This window comes from Ornithodoros turicata, chromosome 4 (genome assembly GCF_037126465.1).
Source record: "Ornithodoros turicata isolate Travis chromosome 4, ASM3712646v1, whole genome shotgun sequence".
In the NCBI taxonomy this organism is placed as follows: domain Eukaryota; kingdom Metazoa; phylum Arthropoda; class Arachnida; order Ixodida; family Argasidae; genus Ornithodoros; species Ornithodoros turicata.
In genome coordinates this window covers 71,360,109-71,385,228 of record NC_088204.1, presented here as the reverse complement: position 1 = coordinate 71,385,228, position 25,120 = coordinate 71,360,109, and the positions used below count along the sequence as shown (strand labels likewise).

The following is a 25,120-nucleotide window of genomic DNA, read 5'->3' as shown; positions in this document are numbered from 1 at the left end:
TGTGATGTGGAACGAAGCGGATTCTCTATTGCCGTCGGGGGGGAACGTTCGGCGGAAATTTGCGAGCGTTTTCGAGCGTAGTGAAGAGCGAGTGCTCGTTTTGGGTCGGTTTCAATATCAAATTGGAGGGAGGGCAATTGCCTGTGTCCAGGAGTGCCGTGTTTTCTCCGTGTGTAAGTACGTAGGGCGTATGTACACTCCAAAATAAAACCAGCTTCGCCATATAGCACGTGCTCCTAAAACAGGGCTTCACCGCACAACAGGCATCCTTAAAAGTAAACTTCACCGCATAACACGTTCTCAATCAGCCATCATCTCGAATAACGTCGTTCTGTCCCCTGATGTGTTGAGAGCGGGAGGCGTACGTCTTTTTGTGATTCTTATAAGGTCATGTGAGTCGGCACAAAAAAGGCGTACCCCCACTCTTTCCTCAAATCGAATCTGACAACGGCGTCATTTTGTTCAGAGGCGCTTTACATGTTTTTCGCGTAAATGTCAAATTTTATGTATTGAGCATAAATTTAAAGTGATCCAAAAAGGTGTACGCCTTCCATTTTTCAATGAATCAGCAGCGAGAGCTATATAACTGAATGATGGTTGAGTGGGAGCGACTCCAAAAAGCGGTGAAGGAAGGTTTTCGTAGCACATCGCCGTTGGCATTACTGGAATTGCGTTTCACTGTTTCACTATGATGTTTCATCTGTTTCTTTTTTCTTTATTCTCCCTCTTTTTGATACTGGATGAAACGAACCTCAGGCAAAATGTGAGCGTACAATTATAGCACCAATCATCGTGTAGGTTCATCGATGGCTTTCTAGGGCCACGTGACCTGTCACGTGCCACCACCATGTGATCTGTGCCACGTCAGTCTGTGTTTATGATTCGCTGAAATTCTATAACCACCACAGTAACGATAAAAAAAATAAAAGATTACACAGATCATTTTAAGGTTTTCAAGAAAGATTAAAAATGTCCTAAAAATAAAATCGCTAAAACAGTGCTAAAACAAATAAGGACGACACCAGACGGACGCACTGTTTAAAATATAAAATGTCATTTCGAAAAAGTCTCTCCCAAAAGTTATATATTGTTTATATATACGTGTTATTAGGTTACTACAAAACTACCACAGGTGCAGAACTTTCTCCTTTTGGAATATATGCCACTATGATTACAAACAAAAGGCAGCTTTCTCTTCGTTTTTTCCCTCTAAATATACGGGCAGTAGTACAGCTAGTACGGCCAATGTTCTTGCCGTGTACCACAACCCGGATGACCAAATTGCGCCCGAACGGTTGCGTCAGCATCTCGGTAATATGATCACGTTCTACGCACATCTTTCTTTCTACCCCCCGCCTTTCCTCATTATTTGCGCACCGCACATTCCTCCTCTCTCTCTCTCTCTCTCTTTCTCCAACGGAAACCGTGTTCCCTTATCTACCGGTTGTTGGAAACCGTGGTCCTCCATGGATCTTCAACGGAACTGTCGATATCGAACCCCTCCTGCCACTTCACAAGAAGGTGCTCGCTGATTTTTATCGGCACCGCCACTCCAGACGCGAAAATGTGTCGGAAGGGTGCACCCCAACCCCTGTACTGCTTTTTTTCTTCGTACTCCTATTTTCAGAGCGAGCCTTTTTCACGCAATCCATCGATGCCTCAGTAGGAACGATCGCAAAAGATGAAGAGGTTGGCGACTTAATATCACGCGATCCACGCATTTCTTCCTGTCCTCCTCTATATGTTCCCTTTTTTTCTCTCTCTCCCTATAGCTTTGCACGAAAGAGGGATATACTTATAAGTCTCCGCGCGAAATTGAGAAACCGGGGAAAGGTTTATTATTATTTTTTTTAAAGTCTATTGATCTTCGATTGGGGTTTTTCCCCGTTCATTTTTTCCTTTTTTTTCCTTTTTTTATGGGGGCGTTTGTTTGAAGTGCGAGGAATGTAAAAGAAGAGTCGGTGGGGATTTTGAACTAGGGCGAAATGTGAAAGTTTCGAGTAGAGCCTTTATGCACGTGTAGCGACGGGAACTATGCATGTAATGACAGTTTTTCGTGCCCTTCGGGGCACTCATCTTTTCCTTCCGCTTGGCACGTTTTTTTTTTCTTTTCTTTTTTTTAGACTTGCTTTATGTTTTGCTTTATTGGGCCGGCGAAAACCTGAAATGGCCGCGTTTTTTGCTCGACGGGAACTTTTGATGGCGAAGAATAAACTCCAAGGATCGTTTATGCCTTGACATATATTTTGCGTGTAAGGCAAGACAGTTTTGGATCTTTAGTATTAAAATAAGTTTCATGTCTCGGAATTATTTGAGAGCACAGCTCTTAGGCACCCGTTCCTGCGTCGAGCAGCGTCGGCGTTGTAACCGGCAGAGCTAACGAGGACCGAAGCGAAAGATGAAAGTGCGGGAGAGCGCGAGGAGGAAAGCGAAGAAGGGGGGGGGGACGCTTCGGGAGCCGGGACGCATCTGGTTGCAGTTTGGTGAGCTTGGCTCCAAACCTGCGACTGGAACCCTGGCGGCCGCAAAATCGCACGTATGAAAAAGTCGTGTACCCCTATGCGAAGAGTCATCTGTAGAAGTTGGTATACGTGGCAGTGAGTCGCGCTACAGACATAACCGGGCTGCACCTCACTAACGTGGACAACGACTTCACGGACTGGGGCAGGAGTGCTACCTGAAGAAAGTACTATGCGTGGAAGGTAAAAACGGAGGTGTACAACTCAAGATCAACAGCTGCGCTCAGATTTCGCATTACCGACGAACGTAATCGTTCAGTGTTTTTTTTTTTCTTTCTTTTTTTAATGCCATTTCAGCTTCTATCGCATCTCATGCGGAGTTACCTCAACAACAACGACAACTTTATTTTGGTAATGATGATGATCGGGGTGTTTCATCACCGCTCGCGATATACTGTTCCCCATATCACGTGGTAATTTGATGAGGATATAATGATGAGCTTCACTGTGAGGACCGAAGTCGAACGCTGACCAAAAAGGCGAGGAGCATAAGATAACAGATACAAGAGGGTACGAGAAAGGTATGTCACATTTTTTTTTACGGTAAAAGAATGTGTTTCTTATTTGATATAAATATTACTTCATTGTCATTACTTTCCGCATTTTTAAGCCTCACGAATACGTACGTTCTCACTTTGTCCGGATTTGAGTATGCTGTGCTCAGTTGACGCTTAACAGGGGCATAACAGGGAATATCTTGTTGCGAACCCCCAATTTAAGTTCAGTGTGGGAGCATGATTGCAAAAGGCCGTGCGTATAGACCCGTACCAACTTAGAAAACGCAGATGGAACAATTCCTGCTGAAAGCCCGGTTTAGAACATCAACAACAACATCAACTCAACTCAAACGCTTCACTTGTACAAAGGCGAGGCAGCTCCTTTCTCCGAGACCCCTCTTCCTCCCACGGGCAGAGGCCCTATTTGCGCAAGGAAACTCCAAATACAAACAGAACTACGACGTAAAACCTGCCATCGAAGAGCTCCACGAGGATACCAGAAGTCGAGGCGCGGTGTCTTGTCTAGAAGATTCCACGTTGTCTTTGTCTTTGTCTCTTGTCTTGTCCCATCGAAGGGACGTCTTTCTATTCCCCATAGCAAATAACGGAGTCAAGCGTCCCTCGTCAAGGACCTCGCGTTAATCTTCCCCAGAGTCGATCGGATCTGTTTCCCGTCAGTCCCCCAGGCGGAGCCGTATAAGAAGAACAAAAATCTCGTGCCTTAGTCCCGCTCTTGCACGCCGCCCGACGGCAACAGGGTTTAATTACGTGCCGGAAATCCGGTCAGCTGCCGTCCCCCGTCTTTTCTTTTTTTTTTTTTCTTATTCAACTTTGCTGTCGTTATTTTAATGCAGCTATTTCTCGTTCGCCTTTTCGCGAGCTGTTTACGGATTGGCTGCTGCGTTCAGCTGACAGGCTTGTTGAGACAGCCAATCAGGGGGTTCTTCCTAGAAGAGGTGGAAGTAATTAGGCGGTGTCAATATTTGAAGTCTTCCGCGAAGTCCCGTCTCTGCGTAATTTGTCATCGTTGAGAGCGTGTTATACCGGAGAGAGCTGTGCCCTATGAACTATGAGATGTCGTGAGCTATCATGAACTATGTTGTGATACACACTTGGCGACGTGCGCCTCGGGCTTTTCACTACGGGAACTTCGTGGTGTGCCTGTCAGCGCAGAATCTCAAAGCAGGCGCCACCCTTTTCTATGCATCGTCTGCAAATTGAAAATGGGCGCTGTTCCTCAAATCCAGAAACAAAAGAAACAACAACAAAAACGATGGCGGTGTTTGTCCTCCCCGTTGTGTTCAGCCTCTTACTTCTTTCTGCCCAAGACGGGGGTCGATTTTTTACGGTACATTTCTGAAAAGTCAGTAGAGTTCTTGAAGCGAGTCCGTGGTATCGAGAGGAACGGTTAGCGGGCCTAACGCTATACGTCAACACGTTGCGAAAGAAGCAACTCGACGAGACTTTACGTAAAGGAACGGCTATGCACCTTCACTTAACAACAAGTCAGAGCTGCCAACCACAGTGACAGCAGGACACCTCCCTCGTAACACGAGCATTGGACTTTTTAACAGAAACGCCACACTTCTCCCACCAATCAACAGATGAGTAACTGACGTCAGGACTGTACATCAACAGGTACCGAATAGGGTTTATTCACATGACGTCATCCGCAGGGGACCGCCACTGTCGCTAGCAGATTTGCCGCCATAATGGAGGTAGATCGATATGTCCAACGTCCGTGCCTTCACCCACTTCGCATTCACAGTACATTTGGTCTTTCAGAGTTACTGTACTGTGTGAATATTATTTGTACCACAATCCAAGTAATTTCCACGTTTTCAATGTTAATAGTCCTCTAAAAAGCACACGCCCAATGAAGGAAAACCGAAACCAAACTTCGAGGGGCCTACATCATGGCGGCGATTTCGCCTTTTCGAAGCTAGCGCCCTCTGGAGGGGGGTGACGTCAGTGAACAAACTCTATATACGAAATGACAAGGTGTGGCGACGGAAACGTTCCGCCATTTGGGCAATTCGTCTGTCAATGACGAAAAACATCCCCGAGACAGAGGAACACACAGATAACCACAACAAATTATCGTTATTCTCGGGGTTATTTTTCGTCATGTTTCACCAGTTAAGCCTGCACCTTGAACCTTATCCCCATCGGTCAAGTTCAAGACGTGTCGGCAGTCAAGCGGGGACCTTTGTCGCAGCTTTCTAAATGGAGGGGACCGTCAGGAATAGCCTTGACGCTCTGTTCACCACCTCCAGCTCGGCGACGTGTGTATACTCACGACGACGTAAAAACGTCCCGGGATCCAGTAATGTCCGTAGGTGCACTTCGCCTATCACAAGCGAAAGCCGCCCGTCGAAATTCCACCAAGAGGCCGTGGGCCCAAAAATTTCTGAAGGAAAAAAAAAAAAGTGAAGAGTTGTACCTACACTCTAAGAAAAAAGGGCGTGAAAAGGTGGTAACTTCTATAGTTACCACCTAGGTCAACATAGCGTCTGATAAAGGGTGTAACTGCGTGGCAAAAGCAATTGTCATATACCCAAGTTGCTACAAAAAGGCGTACGCCCCCCTCGCTCACTGAATCAGAAGCGGTAACCCTATCATCCGTGGCAGAGAGTGAGGTAGCTGGTAGAACTTGGCAACCTTTTAGGCACAACATATGCGACAACTACTACCTCCTGAAAAGTGTAACTGCTTCACCCTCTTTTCTGAGAGTGTATATTCCGATTTATACGCTAACACACGATCTAACGCCTAGAGAAAACGGCCGGAAACTATGACGCGAATTGTTAAGTGCTGGAAAGAGCTGTCGCACCGTCTCATCGAATCTGGAATAAGGTGTAACCGGCGCCTCCGTTTAATATAACAGAGAACGTCACCGTAGTGTCCATCGGTCTCCCAGTACACGTCCTCCGTCGCCTCGCGTTAGGCCTCGCCTCATCGATTTTCAAGATATTTCAACCTGCAGATTAACCCCGAACGGGTTCTCTCATTCGCTGCCCTCTTCCTCCCGCATATGTCCGGTGTTTTCATCAAGGCCTTCGTGTTGACACTCGTTCAACGCTTTGAGAATGCGCTCCGTTCTAGCCGTAATTAGAATTGCGCGGGGTAAGTTCAGAGCAGAGTGAAACTTTAGACACGCGAGGCGGCAGAGCGAGCCCATCTCTTACGACAGCGATCATCAAAGCTGTGCGACGGAAGCAGTTTCTGTAAAGGGTACTTCGCTGCAGCGTTACCAATGGTAAGGTGAAAGCAACTTTACAACTGTTACAATTTTCTTTACGACGCTTCGTCGCGATCGCGTGGACATGATCCAAGTAAAAGAAGACATTGCGGCCGGGGACGTTGCGAGGGGGTGCGTAGGGGTGTTTTACGCCCCCCCCCCCCCTCATTTCAGAAATGTAGTCGACCAGTAGTAAACGTGGTGCTATTTCTTCACCAAGCCAAGCCAACGCGCTTTGTGCACGAATGCATTTGACACATTCCTTTTTGTTTCTGATGTCGCCCTTGATCGCGGAATCGAAGGTCACGCTAATATACTTGAGTCGAAGAGGAATTTCGAAATACTTTCCATTCTGAATTTTCGCTCGAAAGACATTCTACGCAGCTCCGTTCCGTTCTTCAGCAGGTGGTGTTACTTCCATTCTTCCATATTTCCTGCGGCGTCTTTCGACGCGAATATTTGAGACGCGTTCTAAAAAAAATTGCGTCGCCGTAAAATTGGTTTCCAAAAACATGAAACTCGAGAAGGAAAATAGTCTCTTCTACTTCAACCCACGTTCCACAATCTACTTGACGCATGCCCTTTTTTTTTTTTTTTTTCTTTTACGAGAGGAAAGTATGAATGGATGAGGGTGGGGAAAATGGGTTCATCCGGGGATTTTAATCTGGAGCGCAGAGGGGGACGGGGTGTCTCTTAATCAGGTGCATAGCGGCCGTCTCGTCCCATTCCCGGGAAGATAGCAATCTCCGCGCTCAACAGTAAGAGATTGCCGCGGGACAGTGGATTGGAGACATAAAGAAGCGGCTTCACTTTTACGCTTAGATATATGCGGGCTCTTGTTCGCGTAGCATGCTTCGGAATACTTCGTGCGTGTCCTTGTTGCGTGACTTTGTACCTCTTGCTAGGCATGTAGAGGTAACGTGAAATATAAAAAGAGGGAATGGAACCTGGATTCGAACACGGGTACCTCCCAGTCCCGACGTGACATGGCCAGCACGCTAGCCACTGAGCCACGGGAGCTTTTTTTTTCTTTCCCACCATTTATTAACAAATACACACAAGTACACACAAGCCACGGGAGCTGGTCAGAAAACAACGGAAATTCACCACATAACGCTGTCCAGAGCCAATTGTCATTCAGAATAGTTGGATTGGATTGGATTTTAAGAAAATGTGCAGATTGTGGCTCCACAAAAATGCGAAGTCTGCTACTGCATCTCACTTGATGGCGTTCAGCCTCCTGGCTTATTGAAAACACGATGCGTACGCCTCGCGTACTCGCGCGTCTAAAATAGGCGGATCCATCCTATTTTCAGCAAATCAGGAGAGATAACCATGTCATTGGGGACGAAGGTTGGCTAGAAGCGCCTTATATGGCGAAGTTCTGTTTTAACAAGAGATCGCGCGTCCTGGACCGACTTCACATGGAATTTTGCCGACATTTGTCTTAAAGCTTCTGAGGGAAAACAGCCAGACAGTACAGCCGGCTCCCGGATTTGAACGGGAGTCACCTCCTGTGTTCAGATAGTCCCTGCGATAGCCGTGACGTTGCCCGCCTTAGCGTGGCTGACGCAAGCAGTTCTATCACGTAAATACGGCAACCATCATTAGGAATGATGCCGTTATATATCCTGATTTCCTTAAAGTGACAATTTGCATTTGGTGACCATCCACCAGTCACAAGAATGCCTTCGCGTCTGCTCAAATCAGGAGTACTAGAGGTATCTTTCTCAGTATTGGTTGGCCTTATAGGCGTGCTATGTGATCAAGTTTCACTTGATTTTGTGTTTCAGTTAATTATGGTGTACAGAATTCCCAAACATTGTTCGGACTCATAGCAAAAGGCTGGTTTCCGGTCCAATGCTGTAAATACATGTGGACAGCTTACGAATGCAGAAATTTTACACAAAAAAAAGTAAATCTGTGTATATAACAATGAGAAAAAAGACAATGACAAATGCAGGCTATGTACTACTCCCCATAAAGCAATGAATAACGGAGCATCTAGTCTGATAACACAACAATAAAATGTGACATCTGGCTGTAGAGTGTACAATAATACAAAAATGAAGGAATTCCTCTACTCATTTCTTCGTGGACATCTTAAAAATTATCCGCCGTTGTGTCCCAGTTTGTCGTGCATTGAAGTCGTGGTACAACACGAATATTGACATTGTAGTCGCTTTCAGATGTTTGCCCCTCTTACAGTTTCACTTATTATCTATACGGGCCTTTTATCTTTTGTCGCGCGTCCGTGACATCAATCGTGTGAGGGCACAAACAATGTATACGAAAAAAAAATATCATTATCCGCGTTTCGATTCACATATAGTTCAATTTGTTCATATTCCCACGAGCTTTCAATCATTCCGCCACAGATAGACTCACAAACCACTGTACAAACGTGTCACACCAGCAGTACGTACGCGTACATGCATTCCTTCCATATCTTAAAGTTACTAAATGACTTTCAATAAATAAATAAATGACACTTTTCTCGGGTATAGACCGCCGAAAGCGGCAAGCAAACATCTCTAAACAAAACATATACCGAAGGGCAATGTTTCGACATCCGGGGACCTGTTAATCTTCCGCGCTGTTACAATTCGCGAAACCGATTTTTTTTTTTTTTTGTCCCGTGTATAGGGTTTGTCCCAGCGACTTTTATAGACTTTTTCCTCCCTCGCTAGCTTTTGCTCTTTTGCCTGTCGAGAGAGTGGAGCCGAATTTCTGCCGACACGCCGACTTGTCATCAAATGAGACGGCCAGTTAGAAATGGGGCCAAAAATCGATGAGGAAACCTCCCCGTATTTTCTTCCTCCGGGCGATATAACGCTTATTAAAGGGAACGCGCGGGAGGGTTCTACTTTGACGGAGATTCGATACGTTGTTGACGAGGGTATCTATTTCCTCGGATGAAATTATTGAGAGGGAAGCGCAGATAGGCGTGGACATCTAATCTTCTTCGTCTTTTTTTCTTTTGCGAAAGGCTGAAAAATGGAGGGGGGTTGGAGTGCAACGATCCTGTAAATCAAACCTTCTAAATCAAAATAAGCAGGCTCTATCGTATTTCCTTTGATCACAGCTGCTGCATCACAGACCGACATAAGCGTGGCTCGTTATACGGGCTACTACGGTGTGCCTCTGCGCATGAGAGGAGGTAATCGGAAGAGCGGTCACGTGACGTAATAGTCATGTCAGGCGGCAACATGGCAGCAGAAAGCTACGGCTTTTTGCGGCATCTTCACCTGGAGTATTCCGGGGACTTCTGTGAATGGTGCGCAAAAACTGTGGTTTTCTGCGCTTCTAACATGTGTAACATTTCGCTTTCATGGGACTACTTTCCAGCACGATTGCGTTAGTTGGCAAAACAAGGGCCTCGATCATCTCCTAACGTTCCGCGTCATAGCATAACTACAATACGGTCAGACTTTCCAGACTTCCCAGACGTCAGAGTAGACGAATGTCGGCACGGTTCCCCCTGAAGTCGGCCCAGGACGCATACTAACCGCCCTGTCCTCCACTCCTTTCTATACTGTCCTCTTTCCATCTGTCCACGTCTCTAAGCCGCTTCGCGGCGCTAACACTGACTTAAAGCAAAAAACGCCCTCCATATTACGAACGCTGTCAGTGTATATACAGCTACGCGTTGCAGTGCGGACGCCTACAATGCATTGCACTAACTCTTCCGTTTCCGCGGCAACCGAATGGCAATACATAACGATTTGCTCAACTACGTACATAGCTAGCGTGCCTCATCTCGCTATCGGTCTACTTATCTTCATTTGCGCACGACACTCATAATGAGTGTGCCAAGCGCAGAGCTGGTAATGCCTTGCAAACCAGTTGGAAGGCGGGGAGCCGGGCGGTCCGTGAAAGTGGCATTGTAAGATGTACTTAGGCAGTTTTGGTGGATCAAAAGCATGCGATAGAGGAGGCTTTCCTTCTTTTTCTCTCTCTCTCTCTCTCCCTTCTTACTATTTTCTTTTTCTCCCTTCCTCTCCCTTATCTCCCTACCTTCGTCCTATTTTCTTTCTCTCTACGTTTCTAATTTCTCATTTCTTTTAATTTCTGAACCTCTCTATCCTTTCTCTTTTACTCCCCCTTTCCTTCCCTTGCACTTCTCCTTTCACAAAAGAGTGAAACCTGCCACCTTGTCTGAGGTAGGCAGACCTCACTTACCTCTCTCACCTTGCTCTGGCAGACCTTTCCCTCTAATAAAATTATATCCCCCCCCCCCCCCCAGACCTCACTCCTCTTCCTTTGAGCATCGTATACCACCACCAGGCTATCAAGTCAAAGATCGACAAATGTCAGCAGTTGTGGTGTCAGACCCGTCACAGGAATACGGCGTTTGGTGTTTTGGTGTACTCAAAACTCGCTGTTCCCAGGGAAATAAATCAGGGAATACGTAGGTAAATGAGCCAACGGGGTTAACGACGAGATTTACGGAAGATTTCCTCTCTCTGGCGCCTCCTCCTGTACTTTGTACCGCCTATTATATCCATATTCTGAAATAAACTTGAATGAAAATGAAGCAAATATGTCCTGCCCACTCCACTCCCTTTTAGTAGGTCCGCTCTTGATACTGGGCTTCAAGGTCATGCTAGAGACTGAGAGGTGGAGGGGTAGGAATTCCAGCGACGGATGCTATACAGCGGTATCCCGACAGGCATAGTTCCCCTTGAAGTCGACCCAAGGAGCGTACTAACCTTCCTGCTGTCCTTTCTCCGTCTGTTCACGGCTATGTTGTCGCTCACAGTCCCAGTTGCTTCGTGGTGCTAAAACGGATTTAAAAAAAAAATCCAACACCCTGTTGTTCCTGACTTGAACCTCCGCATAACACAAGCTCAACGCGACGAGAAAGAAACTATTCTCGCACTTTCTTACCTCAGGATTGATTGACTGATTGATTGAGAAATAAAAAATGATGGAGATGTGAGACCGGTCAGCAGGAATGCCAGCCGCAATAAATGACTTTTATGACCTCGAGGTAACACATTAGTTCCGTCCAAGTTTGTCCACTAACAAACACACAACAAACTCCGCCGTGTCGTTGAAAACGCACTTTATACTCTTTCCCATAACCATAACACCATTACCATATAGTTCTCAACATTTACTACGCAGTAGACTTGTGTTCTATTATATGTACCATCTTGTATGTAGTAGCGGTATCAATATTTATTACGTAATAGAAGTGTGCTTTATTTATTTGTTTCATTTGACCGTACGTAGCGTTAGTATCGGTGTGTTTTCTTCTTTGTTGTGTGTATGTGTGTTATGAGCGCCCCACCCCCTTTGTGTGGCCGCTCGAAGGTAAGCTAAATAAATAAATACGTAAATAAACACCACCCTCGCAAGTGTCGCTCGCTAACGTAGGAGTCCAAAATTAACTCGTTTGGGGAAGTAAACCTGTTCATCAACGCCTCACTCTCCCCCAACCTGTCATCCACGCCAGTACCAGCCGCCGCACAAAACTAATATCCTCTCTCTTTGTACCCGATGACTTTTGGCGATGAAGAGAGGAGAGAGTCAAACGCGTGGGCAGGGCTGCAATCAACATTGAGCTCCGAACGGTTAGTGCCTCGCGTGACCCACGGGCGACGGACTGCCTCGGGTCACGCTCACATGCAGTCTGCAGTCACGACAGCACCAAAATGGCGACCGCCTATTGGGTGGGGACGACATTGATCGTTTCGCTTTTCATCATTTGCCCTCCAGCGTGTACCGTACGTACCGTGTTGCTCGGTAGAAGTGTCTACTCTGCCTCGTACAACTGCAGCATTTTATGTTTGCAATACAAAATGTATGATTGTGTGACCGAATTACACGAGGCAGGCTCTGGTTAAGTCATCAAGCGTTTCAAGCGTACTCTACTGTTCTATCCAAGCCAATCCAAGGACTTTGATGCTTTTAACATGGAAGGAATGAGAGAAGGCGCCCCCGGGGGTGGGGGGGTTTACGTTGGGTACACTACCGGAAAAGTGAAATTGGTGGTCAATCATGAAACACCACAGCTAGTTTTCTGGTTTCGTTTTATTTTATTTTATTTTTAGACAGTGGCCTGGATAACCGTTTGAAACGATAGTTCCTGGAATCAAAATCGCCCATCCTTCTGCGCAGCTTTACTATGGCTTTACTGTCAAGAACAAAACGCACACAGAGATCATTCTCGATTTGGGTGGAGATAAACGTTGTCCGTGCTCTCTTTATCAATTGACTTCCCCTCACGACGTCTTCATGCGGGGCGGACAAGGGTGGATTATCTTAGTAACATTGTTGCGCCGGAAGAAAACTGCGAGGCAGGTGTGAATCTCGTTTGACGCATTGCAGCGCGTGCTCTGCTAAACTGTGCTCCGAAGGCCATAAATGTCCTCGTATGCGGTGACAGATGGCTCTGTGAGTGTCGTGACGATGATGACGTTAACGATGGGAATGCGTGTGTTGCAAGGGGTAAACGAACGTCGCGACGGTGCTTGTAGCGTGACACGCATCCCTGTGAAGCTACTGATGGCTCGTTGTGAGTGCGGGTTGTTAATGGGTTGCGTGTAATAACGTAGGGAACGGCCTGTAGAGGGACTTTGTTTTGTGTCGGAACCGGAAGAACATGCGCGTGCAAATATTGGAGGTAACTACCTGTACATAAGCTCGACGAAAGTGTGCGATGAGCGTGTGGGATGATATTATTCGACAGATATTCATATACAGGGTGTCCCAGAAAACGTGTCATTGGATTAGAATAAAAAAACTACGCCACCTAGGATCATGCGGTCAACAGCATTTGTTCTTATTGGGTTTTTGCCACCTCCTAATGTGAATGTCATGTACTCCAAGTTTAATTATGTAAATATTTGCGAACTCAACCCGGAAATTTGCCAAGTAAAGGTTACTTTTTTACCCCACCAATATGAAGAGCGTGCCGAATTCACCCAAATTCATGATAATTCACAGTGATATTCACGAGCTATCCCATCGGAAAAAATAGCCGAATATCATGCTTTTCGGAGCACCGGACCATAGCGCGCGATGACTTTTTGAGCGCAATCGCTCTCAGTGCGACGAAAGGAGGTTCCGAAGCCAGCCCACAGAGTGATAGTAGAAAAAGTAACAGTTCCTAAAATTGGGAGAGGGAAAGAGAAAGTGGGACGTGATAAGCCGTGCCTGTTTTATCTCTTTCTGCGATGTCGGAGAGGGCTGGGTTTCCAACCTCCTTTCATCGGACTGACAAAGATTGCGCTGAAAAATTCTTTCGTGCGCTATTCTGTGCGACCTCCGTAGAGCATGATGTTCGGCTATTTTTTCCAATGGGATAGCTCCTGAATACCTCTGTCAATTATCATTAATTTGACTAAATTAGACACTTCACATTGGTGGGGCAAAAAAGTGACCTTTACTAGGCAAGTTTCCGACTTAAGCTCGCAAAAATTTACATAATTAAACTTACGTTACACGACATTCACATGAGAAGGTGGCAAAAACCCAGTAAGAACAAATGCCATTGGCCGCATGACTCTAGGTGGTGTAGTTTTTTTATTATAATTCAATGACACGTTTTCTGGGACACCCTGTATGCGCTGAATAGTCCAGCGGAAGATGCGCTGAACGTCGTAACTTTCTGCTGCCACGCACGTAAGCACGAGAGTCCTTTCGTGTACTGCTTACCGTGGCGAATATCTTGCGACGCAACCGCAACATATTGCGTAGCAGACGACAGGAAAAGACGCTGATCGTGTCGTCTGCTAAGTGCATGGCTCGCAACTGCCGATATTCAGGCACCGCGCAAATGCTCAGCATAACCTGCGGAGGAACTTCTGCCCAGTGAGCAGTTTTTTTTTCTTATCTCTCTCTCTCTCTCTCTTTCTTCCACTAGAATATTCCGTGGGGATATCGATGGTTTGAATACATGAATACAGATACGCCCCACTCACCTGCGGCGTGGATGAGTAGATATAGAGGAATCGGTTGGGGGTAGTTTCGAGGTCATGTTGAAGACTTGGAGGTGGTGGACTTTACAGGCGGATGTCGGCACAGTTTCTTACGAAGTCTGCCCAGGACGCATGTCCCCTACTCTTTCCTGCTATATATATATATATACTGCTCTTGGCCACAGTTGACCAGCAGCGTCTACACGGAATCAACGAGAAAGAGGAAAAAGAAACTAACCAGCAGCTTCGTATCTCAACAACAGGATTTCATAAACCCTACCATCACCCAGGTATCCGCTTTGTGAAGAACGCCTTTAATGCCAAGAGGATTACCTTTTAAGCTCCTCTCTCGCCGGCACGGCCCGACCATATATGCTACATTATCTCTAAGGCGTTACCTTCTCCCTCCATCTCGTGAGGTTTACGAGAAGGGGATCAAGAACGGGGAGGGGAATAAAGAGTCTAATGCTTCGGATCTGTTCTCCGGTGCAGCGTCTACTGACTTCAGGTAGACCTTGATGAAGCCGTGATCTAGATTGCGTCTTGGCTCCACATTTAGAGATAATTTGAAAGGTCTTCTTTGAGCCACTCAGTAAAAACGGTGCTAAGTGTTCAGTGCCTTTTTTTTTTCTTCTTCTCTTAAATGTCACTATAAATTCACACTTTGTACATCTTGAGTAGTTCGTGATGCCTTATTGAGACATCCTTCTGTTACGCTGGTGATCGGTTTACGTAGAACACTGAAGGTCCCATGGCGTGACGAAGTACTCTTGTGGACTTGAGGTCACGCCAGATCCTATCAGGTTGTCTCTATGTCACGCGCGTACATGTACGTTCATTGGAAAGGCGTCCAGCGGCAAAAGAAAAAATAAAATGTTGTCGTGTGGCCCGAGCGTCTTGTGGCATGCAACCAGGGAAAGGGAATGGAAAAAGTATTATATCGGAAATATAGCAAGTAACGATAACAGAAACGGATATCGCACATTTAGAATACCCGAAACAGAAACGGAAACGAAAATAGGTTACGGTAATAATTCTGGTACTGGAAAACCCGAATTACTACAGTCCTTTATCGTGTCATATAGATAAATTCAGTCATCGTCTCACAATAAAGTTGTTGTTGTTGTTGTTGTTGTTGTTTAGACAAATTGATTAAATAAAGCTGAATGAAGCGATGTAGTTGTTGTTGTTGATGAAGCGAACCAAAAACTAACTGAGGAAGTAAAACTATCAAACTGGTGCGGTAAATAGCATATACTATAGGAAACAGAAGAAGCATACTTTGCATACGCTTATGGTGATTGCGAGTTGTTCACACCATGCTCATATACCACGATCAACCACGTACTACATTTTTGAATAAATGTCTGTCGTGTGCACGTATTCCTAAAGTCCTCAGAATAGATTTCAGAATATATACATAGAGGTATCAAGTTTTGTCACGGTCTCAAAGCCTAAAAAACTAGAGAGAGAGGGAGAGAGAGAGAGAGGAGGAAAACTGGAAACGAGGGCGGGGCGGTACCGAAACGGAAACGAAAACAGCAATGGTGGTAACGGAAACAGAAACAAATATGGGAGAGTAACGGAGGCGGTAACGGAAACGAAAAAGGTTCCGTTACCTTTCCCTGCATGCAACTGTCCTCCTCGTGAAGCTCTTCCGGTCACCTACTTTTTGCAGTAAATGGACGGAAAGATAAACAGCCAGGGATAACCGCGCCATCTGAGGGCAGCATAAACACGTAAAGCCACCTGGATTGATGGACGGATTTGTAAGAAGAGAAAACGAACCTTAAAGTTGAAGGCGTCTCGTTTTTCAGTATCAGGTAAACAGGTTCCGTGCCCTGCTTACGAAAAGTCTTAGTTAATACATAGAGAGAGAGAAATGTTCGGGGACACGAGAACATAGATAATATTGAGTTTTAGTGCATAGTACGCTATCGCCTTGGCGTACGTAAGGGATAGCGTGGTGGTTCTACGCATTGCGCGGAGCTCTTTTGTGCGGGCCCAGAACCAACAGCGCTATCCCTTACGTACGCAAAGGCGATAGCGTACGACGCACTAAAACTCACTAATACTTCTTAATCCCACACCCAGATTGTCACACATATTATTCTGCGTGTACAGAAACTCCGCAGTTCGTCGAAAGCACCTTATCTGTCCTAACGGCTTCCTCTATGCAGTATCTCTATCCTGCTTCAGTATTCCACCTCCCACGTCGTCGTCATCATCATCATCGGTACATATTCATCCAGCACATGTCTTCCAGTGTCCTGATTATCGATCAACATCTCTCCCACGAAGGCCTTGCTCGTCGACTGCGAAATAAAATGTCGCCCCATTGCTGCTAGCATTCCGGTCGAAGCCCCGTTTTAAATTCCTCGTCCGTAGCCTATATCTACTCCACACCCACGCCACGTGCATATTCTATACTGTGCATGCCCTTAAAAAACAGCCACAAAGATGGGGCTTCACTCTGAATTGAGATACTGTATTTGCGGAGTTGTACTTTTAAAGCCAGACTGAAATCGAAATAAGGATTCGTTTCGCGATTTGGAAAGCATCCTATCGTCCGGCCGGTAGTTCCTCTTTCGCCCAATTTTATTAGGACCCACGCCACGTCCAAATCGATTTTGCATATCGTTCTCCGGCCCCTCCCGTGAAGACCTTTTTTTTTTCCTTCATTCAACTTACTGCAGTCTGATCGATATCGCTATCAGCCCTCTTTTAGTTTCGGTTTCGTTTTGTGCTTTGCTGAACCCGTTCTGTTGCTGCCAGCACCACAGCTTTTATGGCTTCATTTAGCGTGCGCCACGCAGTGCCGCAGATTGAAACGGAGCCAGCGGGTCGGGAACGCCCGCCGATTTACTGTCTCTGTTAGCTGTTCTCTCTCTCCGCGTATGTACGGAGTTTCGGTGTATTTTCTGTTCGTTCCGTAATCAGCCCCCGTTTCATCATCGCCCACCCTTGTTTTTCTTCTTTCTTTTTTTTTTTTTCTGTCTGGAAGCACCGCGTTGCTCTTTCACCCTTCCTGCTATTTCCACACCGACATAAACCTAGGGACGCTTTAAAAAAAGCTCAGGGTATTATACGGCAGCACAGTTTTAGTAGTATTCCGGATGATGTTTCATAAAAAGTGAAAAGAAATGTGCTTGGGTTCATGAGTCGTCATCGTAGCAAGTGTTACCGTAGCAACGCCGGTAGGAGCCGCGACGGCTAGCGTCACAAAAGTGAACATGGCGTCATTGCATGATACTGCATATCCAATCTCTCTTTGTTGTGTGTGAAACTAAGAAAAGTCTCGAGGGAATGTTACGAATAATGGAGGTGACGTTAAAAGTCCTGCCTGACAGGGACAGCGTGTCTACCAAGCTGGAAAACCGGGAATAGACCTCTCCCTCCGTGTTTGTAAACAAATGACGTCATAGTGTTCGACAGCGCCACCAATTTGGTAGAGTTGAACTACACTCGAAGCTATGGGCGAACAAGGTCGCGCCCGAAAGCCACGGTCTTGAGGGGATTACGATGGTCCCCGAAAGGGACGCTACCTTTGGTCGTACTTTTCTGTCAATATAGGAGGCAGCGAACAAGTGCCCATTCGTGGAACCCAGCCCTCCCCTTCCGATTTGTTTCGGTTTCAGTTTGACTACCAACGTCATGATGACGTTTCTCGGGTAGAGGTCTATTTGGTGTTGCTATACTTTGGAACATGGTGACGTAACCCGGTTCCAAGGATAAGGAGAGACTCACGCGAATTATGCTCTTTGAATGGCATTATTTCATGTTAAAGACGCTCGCTAGTCTACCAACGTCATGATCACGTTTCTCGGGTACAGGTCTATCGTCAGCACAGGGGTGACACAAACCCGCCATTGTTGTAACTACCCTCAAGCGGGTGCTTTTGGCAAAACTGCCATCTTGTCCTGGTCGCACGTCATAGAAAACGTCATTTTGAGGTCATGTGACTTTGTTTACATGTCGTTTTGCCGCTTACCGACATATTTTCACCGTCATAACACCAAGAGATGACCGTATTTTCCCAGCGTAAACTATGCGGTGCTCCTTCCGCAACATGGTAGCCCATTTCACCTTAGTTTAAGTACATCACATCGGCTCGGTAAGTCTTAACGCGCGGTCGTCATCACATCTTTGGAAGTTGTCAACAATACGAGGCTTTATGTGTAAAACGGTGCGTTTTACTGCGAGATTATCGGATAAAAATAATTACCGTGATGGAAAAACATCCAAAACGTCGTCAAGAAACAACAACCGCATTGTTTACAAACGGTTTGGCCGCCGATCACGGACGCCGCCATCTTTAAGGTCACGTGTGCCTTGACGTTTGATGTGACGTGCGACCAGGACCTGTCCAGGATGCATTGCGTTCGCCCAGCACGCTTTGGTCTACGGAGCAAAACATTGGATGCCACCCCTGTGATCGTCAGAAAATTTGCGAAAAAGCAGCTGAAGTCAGGGAAAGTCGCAGACAAGTGCTGTGGCGATGCGCAGCGAATTGCGAGTGCCCGATCAGTGGATGAGTGGCCACGCTGCAACAATGTTGCCGCGAGTAGGAAGTTCGCCAATACGAGAAGCTCGGAGGCAGAAAAGTAGGGCAGCCTCAATAATACTCAGTAAATGATCGCTTTATATTATTAGGGATCTGTATCAAAACGTAGCAGCGTACACCACGTTTCCTTTTGTTTTGGTCAGGGAATTCGCTCGAAAGTGTCAGTGAAAACCTGGAAAAGTCAGGGAATTTGAAGGCTGCAATTTCGTAGACCCCCCGAGGGAATGTGGCAAGGCGTCCCGGCAAATCAAGAAAGAAAGGGAAATTCTTTTTAATCCTTCCACAGTAACGCTAACGATGCATACCTCGCAGATTGGGGCCTATAATCGTTCCTCCGGCCGACTGAATCACCGCTTACGGTCTCGGCTCCGCCCTTGTTCTCAAAACAGCGGTCGAGATTGCCGCAATTTAGAGCCGCTAATATCCGCCATTTACGGAGAAGTGGTCCAACAACCGTGGGCGATCTAATAATTCCACGCCCTCTAGTAAAGGAGAGAGAAAACGGTTATCTTGTTGGAAACGTGCCCATCTGGTATGACAAGGGGCGTTCTTCCAAATGTCGTTTTATTAAATAACTTTTATGGACCAATAAATGGGCTACAACTACGCCCGTACGCAGTGTACCTTTCGTATCCAAATGGCTCGTAAAAATGGGCTTGTCTTATGTTCGAGTTTCGCGCGGAATGGTGTTTGTCTCGAAGCAATTGTTTAAATTGGGTTTTTCTCTTATCTCTTCGTTGCGTAATAAAGAGAAAACCGTACGGATGACTCGAATCATCCAGAACGCCTGTGTTCGTATGGGCTCTGGGCTACCCAAGAGGAAGTGTGGCGATTGTAATGAAGACAAAATGAATCAAAAGAATGTTTGGGTGCTAAACTTGCATCGAAGGAAGTGGTCCAGTCCTTGGTGGAAAAATCGTGAAAAATATATATATATATATATAAAGCTGCCATCTTAACAATGTCCCACACCGCCTGCTAGGACTCGTGTGTTCGCGAGCTTGCGTAGTTGCGAGGTAACGTAAATTTTGTTACAATATTTTCTCCGCTGTTGTTTAGCGGGTGGCATAGTATGCACCAGGATTGTATCTCATTACGGCCGAAGACTTTCGACCGTAATGACACTTCGGCCGTAATGATACTTAGGCCATAATGAGATGTTACCTGCACCTGTTGTATGTACCACTTTGAGGAACGATTTCCCGACAGCTCAAGAAAATGGTGGAATGGAGTATTCACAATGCATATAGGAACGAGCTGTTTTACTGAACTGTTTATTTTGATATTTATAAGCTGTTGCTGAACGAAATCTGGAAGCAGGAATACGTCATTGAGAAAAGTGTGGACGGTTGCCGTGCCAGCGATATTTTTATGTAGTGGGAGAGAATCTTTCATGTTTTTAGACTCTTTAAGGCTCGTGTTGTGTTCGTCATTTTGTGTTCCAGCTTCAAAACAGTTAACCACCGTCATTAAACATCTTCGGTCGCTCTGTACTTGGGTATGCGTGCACGTTATTAAACGATCGTAGAGTTGCGAAATAAGTTTGTGCGGTAACTAATTTGAGTTGTCTCTTTTTCCTTCTAGGTAAGTACTGGCATACCGGAGCTGTTTCTCCTCCATTATTACGTCCGGACAAGATTGTAGATAAGTGTTTTTCCTTCGTATATGTATTATTAGTGAACAGGGGCATGTACGTCGCTACTCTTCTTTTCGATTGATTATGTGCCATTAAACACATAATCAATCAATCAATCTTCTTTTTCCGATACCTGATGCTTCCGTTCTGATGACCGTAGCTAGAAACTTTGCTCTCTCATAACGAATATGAAAAAAAGAATAATAATAAATAAATAAATTCAGGCATTTCTCTGGCACTGCTCACCAGGCGTCTCCAACGGAGATGATTTTTTAAATTATTATTTGCATTTACTTCACCATTCCTATTGCACGTATATCACTCCCAAGGGAAACGGGGGGGGGGGGGTATATGTTTATTCACACAAAAGGAGATGTCAGCCAGTCAAGTGCCGGCTTGCTCCTCCTTAAAAAAATGAGGGTCAGGTACGAGAGGAGAGGATATGCTTCGCTTTTCGGGCCTCCTCAAAGAGTTCCTCGTCCTCATCTGGAGTAGAAACCGTCGACTCCTCTTTGCAGCTCTATTTGTTTTAGTTCCATCTGACGTTCCGGAACAAAAGAAACCGACGCTACGAATACTTTTTAAATTTCGTTATAGCGCCGCGAAGCAACTATGGCTATGAGCTGCGTACATACGTGCACAGGTGGAGAGAGGATAGCTGGAAGGAGTGGGGGGGCAGGGGGGTGGGTGCTAGTGTGTGTCCTGGACCGACTTCAGGGGGAACTGTGTGCCGACATTCGTCCCTAAAGTATGCCGGAAAATCCAGGGAAAATCACAGACAACGCAGCCGTGCGGGGATTGCTACGAAGACTGCGCACACTGTGAGCTCCCCATAGACGTGTATCCCGTAAGTTGTGACGTCACGGGAGCACCTGTGCCACGGGAGAGGGGAGGTAAACTGCGTTGGAATCCTGGCACCGGCTGTGCTGTCTAGATTTTGTCCTGGGCTCTTCCTCGGACGATGTCGATGTCGGCGGGTGTCGGGCCCAAGACACAAAATGCTCCCCGGGCGACACATCGACGGGAAGCTCGGCATAAACAGTATAAGTCCGTATGATAGAACTATGAGTGTCACAAGCGGCGTTCGTCGTAACACGTTAGCTGGTTAGGTTGTAAGTACACATTTTTTGCATACCTCGGCTTGCATGCATTATGAGGATTCCATATCACGTGCTCTCCCATTTCGCGCGATGGTGGGGTATCGTCCCCTGGCGTTTGACCTATCCACTCATTCGATCATTTAAATAAAGTGATTATTTCGCGCGAACAAAATTTCCTCCTGCTTCGACCGAGTAAAACGAGAAGTGTAGACGCATATCTTTCGACGCTCGTGTTTAACGAAAAATGGAGGCGTGTAGCAATAAAAGCGTGAAAATCAATAAAATAAAAGCATTCCGACGTCGGGGAGATATGGAAACTTGCGGATCAAGTGCCGGCATAATCCGATTACACGACAAGAACTGGAGAATCTTGAGCCGCCAAGATATTTTTTTTCTCCGCTTATTATTAGTTCAGAGCGCGCGGGTTTTAAATAAATTACCGACCGCGAAAGAGGACTTACCTCCCAGGCTTTTAGTCCTCTGTAGATTTCTCACGCAGACTTTTTCTTTGACCGCATTTCTTTTTCATTTGCCTAAGAGCTCCGGGATCTTGTTTGGCTTTGGATTTCATGTTTTTTTTTTTTTTTGCGTTTTCTCTCTTTTTTTTTTTTTTCATTTTGTGTCTTAAAACCGAGGAAGACACCTGCGGTGTTCGCAGTGCGGTTGATGCGTTTAACCTGCTGGTTGGTTTTGTTTTTGTTTTTAGTCTTATCTTGCGTGTGCCCTTTTTTCCTTCCTGCCGCGTAGTGTTACGAAACTTTTTTGACGATATCCGAACTTTGTCGAGCTTTCTTTTTGTCGCGTTTCAACAATGTGCCCGGCTATACAAGAGGAAGCTCAAAATAAAACTTGAAACTTTTTTCAAGACAAAAAGAGTGTTTATTTATTTATTTAAAGTACTCTCAGGGCTTGAATGGGAGGGATAATAATACAAAGTATGGAGTTGGTGAACATAATAATACAGATACAAAACGGTAAGAACAATGACAACAAAAACTATGTTACACGGAGATAGTCACATAATGTTTTTTTTTTTTTCATTCTAATTTTATTAAAACGTCTTCCCGCGAACGAACCCGCGTGCCGCTTTAAGAAGTTTAGAAAAAAATCGCAAAGGATACTGCCTAAGGAATAGAGCCGGGGAGGTGGTTCCATTCGAGTGAATAGATGGGTGTCATATCACCACAACGTTGGAGTGAAAAAAAAAAAAAAGTATTGTTTCGTACCCCGCGCCTCTGCTGTCGTCGCAGCTCAGCCGCCCGTGTTTATACGGTGCGTTATGTAAGTAAGTATTATCTGAAGAAAAAAAAAATGGGAAGAAAACAGTCTTGGAGCAGGGTGGCCGCCACTATAAGCGCCTACAGCTTCATGTCATCTGGTTTAGATTCTGTCTCAGAGACGCAACGAAAGTGTAAAAGCCGCAGTGTAGGCCGCTATCTTTTATTTATTTATTTATATGTGCCCACCAAGGGAAATAATCCTTGTGGGTGGTGCACTTCAAACGAGAGAAAGAAAGAAAGAAACGTAATGAGTAACAACAGATAACACCTACAAACAACCGTCAAAAAACCAGCGGAAGGAAGCGAAGCTTAGGAAGGCGCAGAGTGCCTTCAGAGCTTTAACTTCTTGGTCCTGTGTAGGCCATCCCCCCATCACTTTACAAAAGGAGAAAGGCCTTTGGATTGCTTCAGTCTTGCTCTCGCTGGCTCGTAGTCTGGGCACTGCATTACAACGTCAAGTGTGTCCTCTGGCACCTTGCATCTGCTGCAGAGGTTCGAGGTCACAGTGATGATTACGATGATGTGCTTCGTCGTCCCGGTGTATAAAGCACCCAGACGGATCGGATGAACAGCTGTCTCGAGGCGTTATGTTCCTAGCTGCTTCGCGCGAGAATTCTTCTACAAAATGGTGTGGGGCTATAAGCTGGCAAGAGTAAGACTCGTAATTAGCGGGAGTAGTTGGTTGAAAGGTCCGCGCAGTGTGCGCGCCCTTTTATAACCTATCGACTGTAACGACCTATAGGGGGCGTCACTGCCACCTTTCTATAGTGTGGATAACACCACCTTTCTATAGTGTGGATAACACGCCGGCCGATGTAAGGAGTTGATGGTTCTTTTCCGTAATTCTTCTGTATATTCACCGGAAGACCACTTGTGCCGCGATGGTACGATACTGTTCGGTTCTCCCTAGTTCCCCCAATGCTCCATCTACTGCACTGAACGCGGAATAAACGTGTAAAAGCAGACGACGCGAGGAAGCTATCATGCACTACGGCAGTTCATCGTTTCTCCGCAGCGCGCCGACACAGTTCGATCTCCGTAGCCACGTGACAGCGCGATGCGATCGCCAGATCGACTGCGTTTAGGGTACGCTGAAATCGTGTAAAAAAAAAAAAAAACTGAACGAGAAAGTTGAATACAATTTCAAATTCCACCACAAATTTACTACCAAAGCCCAAATATGCAGCTTTTTTTTTTTCTGTCTTTCTTTTTTTTTTTATCTACGTGCCGCTTTAAGCAGTTTTTCTTCCGAAAGTGTTGTCGCTTCTCCCAGTTTATTGAATGACCTGGTGAATTAACAGAGCCGTTAGTTGGTAGTAGCCAAGGTCGTGCTGAAGACTGGGAGGTGGTGGGTTCGAATCTTATACCACGGCCTGTGCTGTCTGACGTTTTCCCTGGGTTTTCCGAAGACTTTCCAGACGAATGTCGGCACTGTTCCCCCTGAAGTCGGCCCAGGACGCATACTAACCCCCCTGTCCCCCACTCCTTCCAGCTGTCCTCTCTCCATCTGTCCACATCTGTACGCCGCTCATAGCCACGGTTGCTCCGCGGCGATAACATTAATTAAGTCATTAACTGGAGCCATCCGTACATGCTGTCGCCATTGGCCTTCGTTTTTTTGTTTTTTTTTTTAAGCACTGACTTTGGGAATCCATCTGGCAGTCTCTCCACTCGGGAATGGTGGCCTACGAGCCTACCCCTATCCCTACCCCTACATTTAATTCTTCTCGCTCTTCTTTAACGAATCAGAGCACAAGGTCAATGGGATACTGCTCTCCCTTCAGTACTCCTTCGCAGCGCGCGAAACGATTGCTCGGCCATCTGCTGACTTTTCATCTTCCGGCTTGTATGCTTTGCCGCCTAATTACTTTCAAGGAACTCGGAACACTCACGTAACGACGACCAAAGTTTTTCTACGCGCCCCCTTATCTCGTTTATTTTTAATTCGATATCGCTTCTAAAAGAGGTAGAGAAAGGGACACGTCCGAGTTCCTCGTTAAAGATGTTTTCAATTTTTTCTTTCATCTGAAGCACACCCTTCTATGCGTACTTCTAACGCTGAGTCGCCTAATTGGAACGTACGATAATGCTCCTTCAAGGTCGAAACGCAGTCCTAATTGGGATAGACGTAATACGTGCTACGGTCCTGTGGTATAATATATATACGTGTATATAACGATGTCGTACATTATGGAATACTGTTCCAACACATTTGGTCATCCCGTCATCTCTCATCGTCATCAGTCATCATTGTCACCACTCATATTAGACCCCTAGCTATGGGGTAGCGTTCCACTCCTAGAGTGGAAAACCTCCCCACTTCATCATCACAATATATATGTTGTTGTTGTTGGT

General features: G+C 45.9%; 1 protein-coding gene across 8 annotated transcripts in view; it reads left to right on the top strand.

Moving 5' to 3' along the window:
- LOC135391829 (RNA binding protein fox-1 homolog 3-like) overlaps positions 1-25,120 on the top strand; it is a 318,229-nt gene that overhangs the window by 219,215 nt on the left and 73,894 nt on the right. The gene's annotated exons all lie outside the window — the stretch shown is intronic.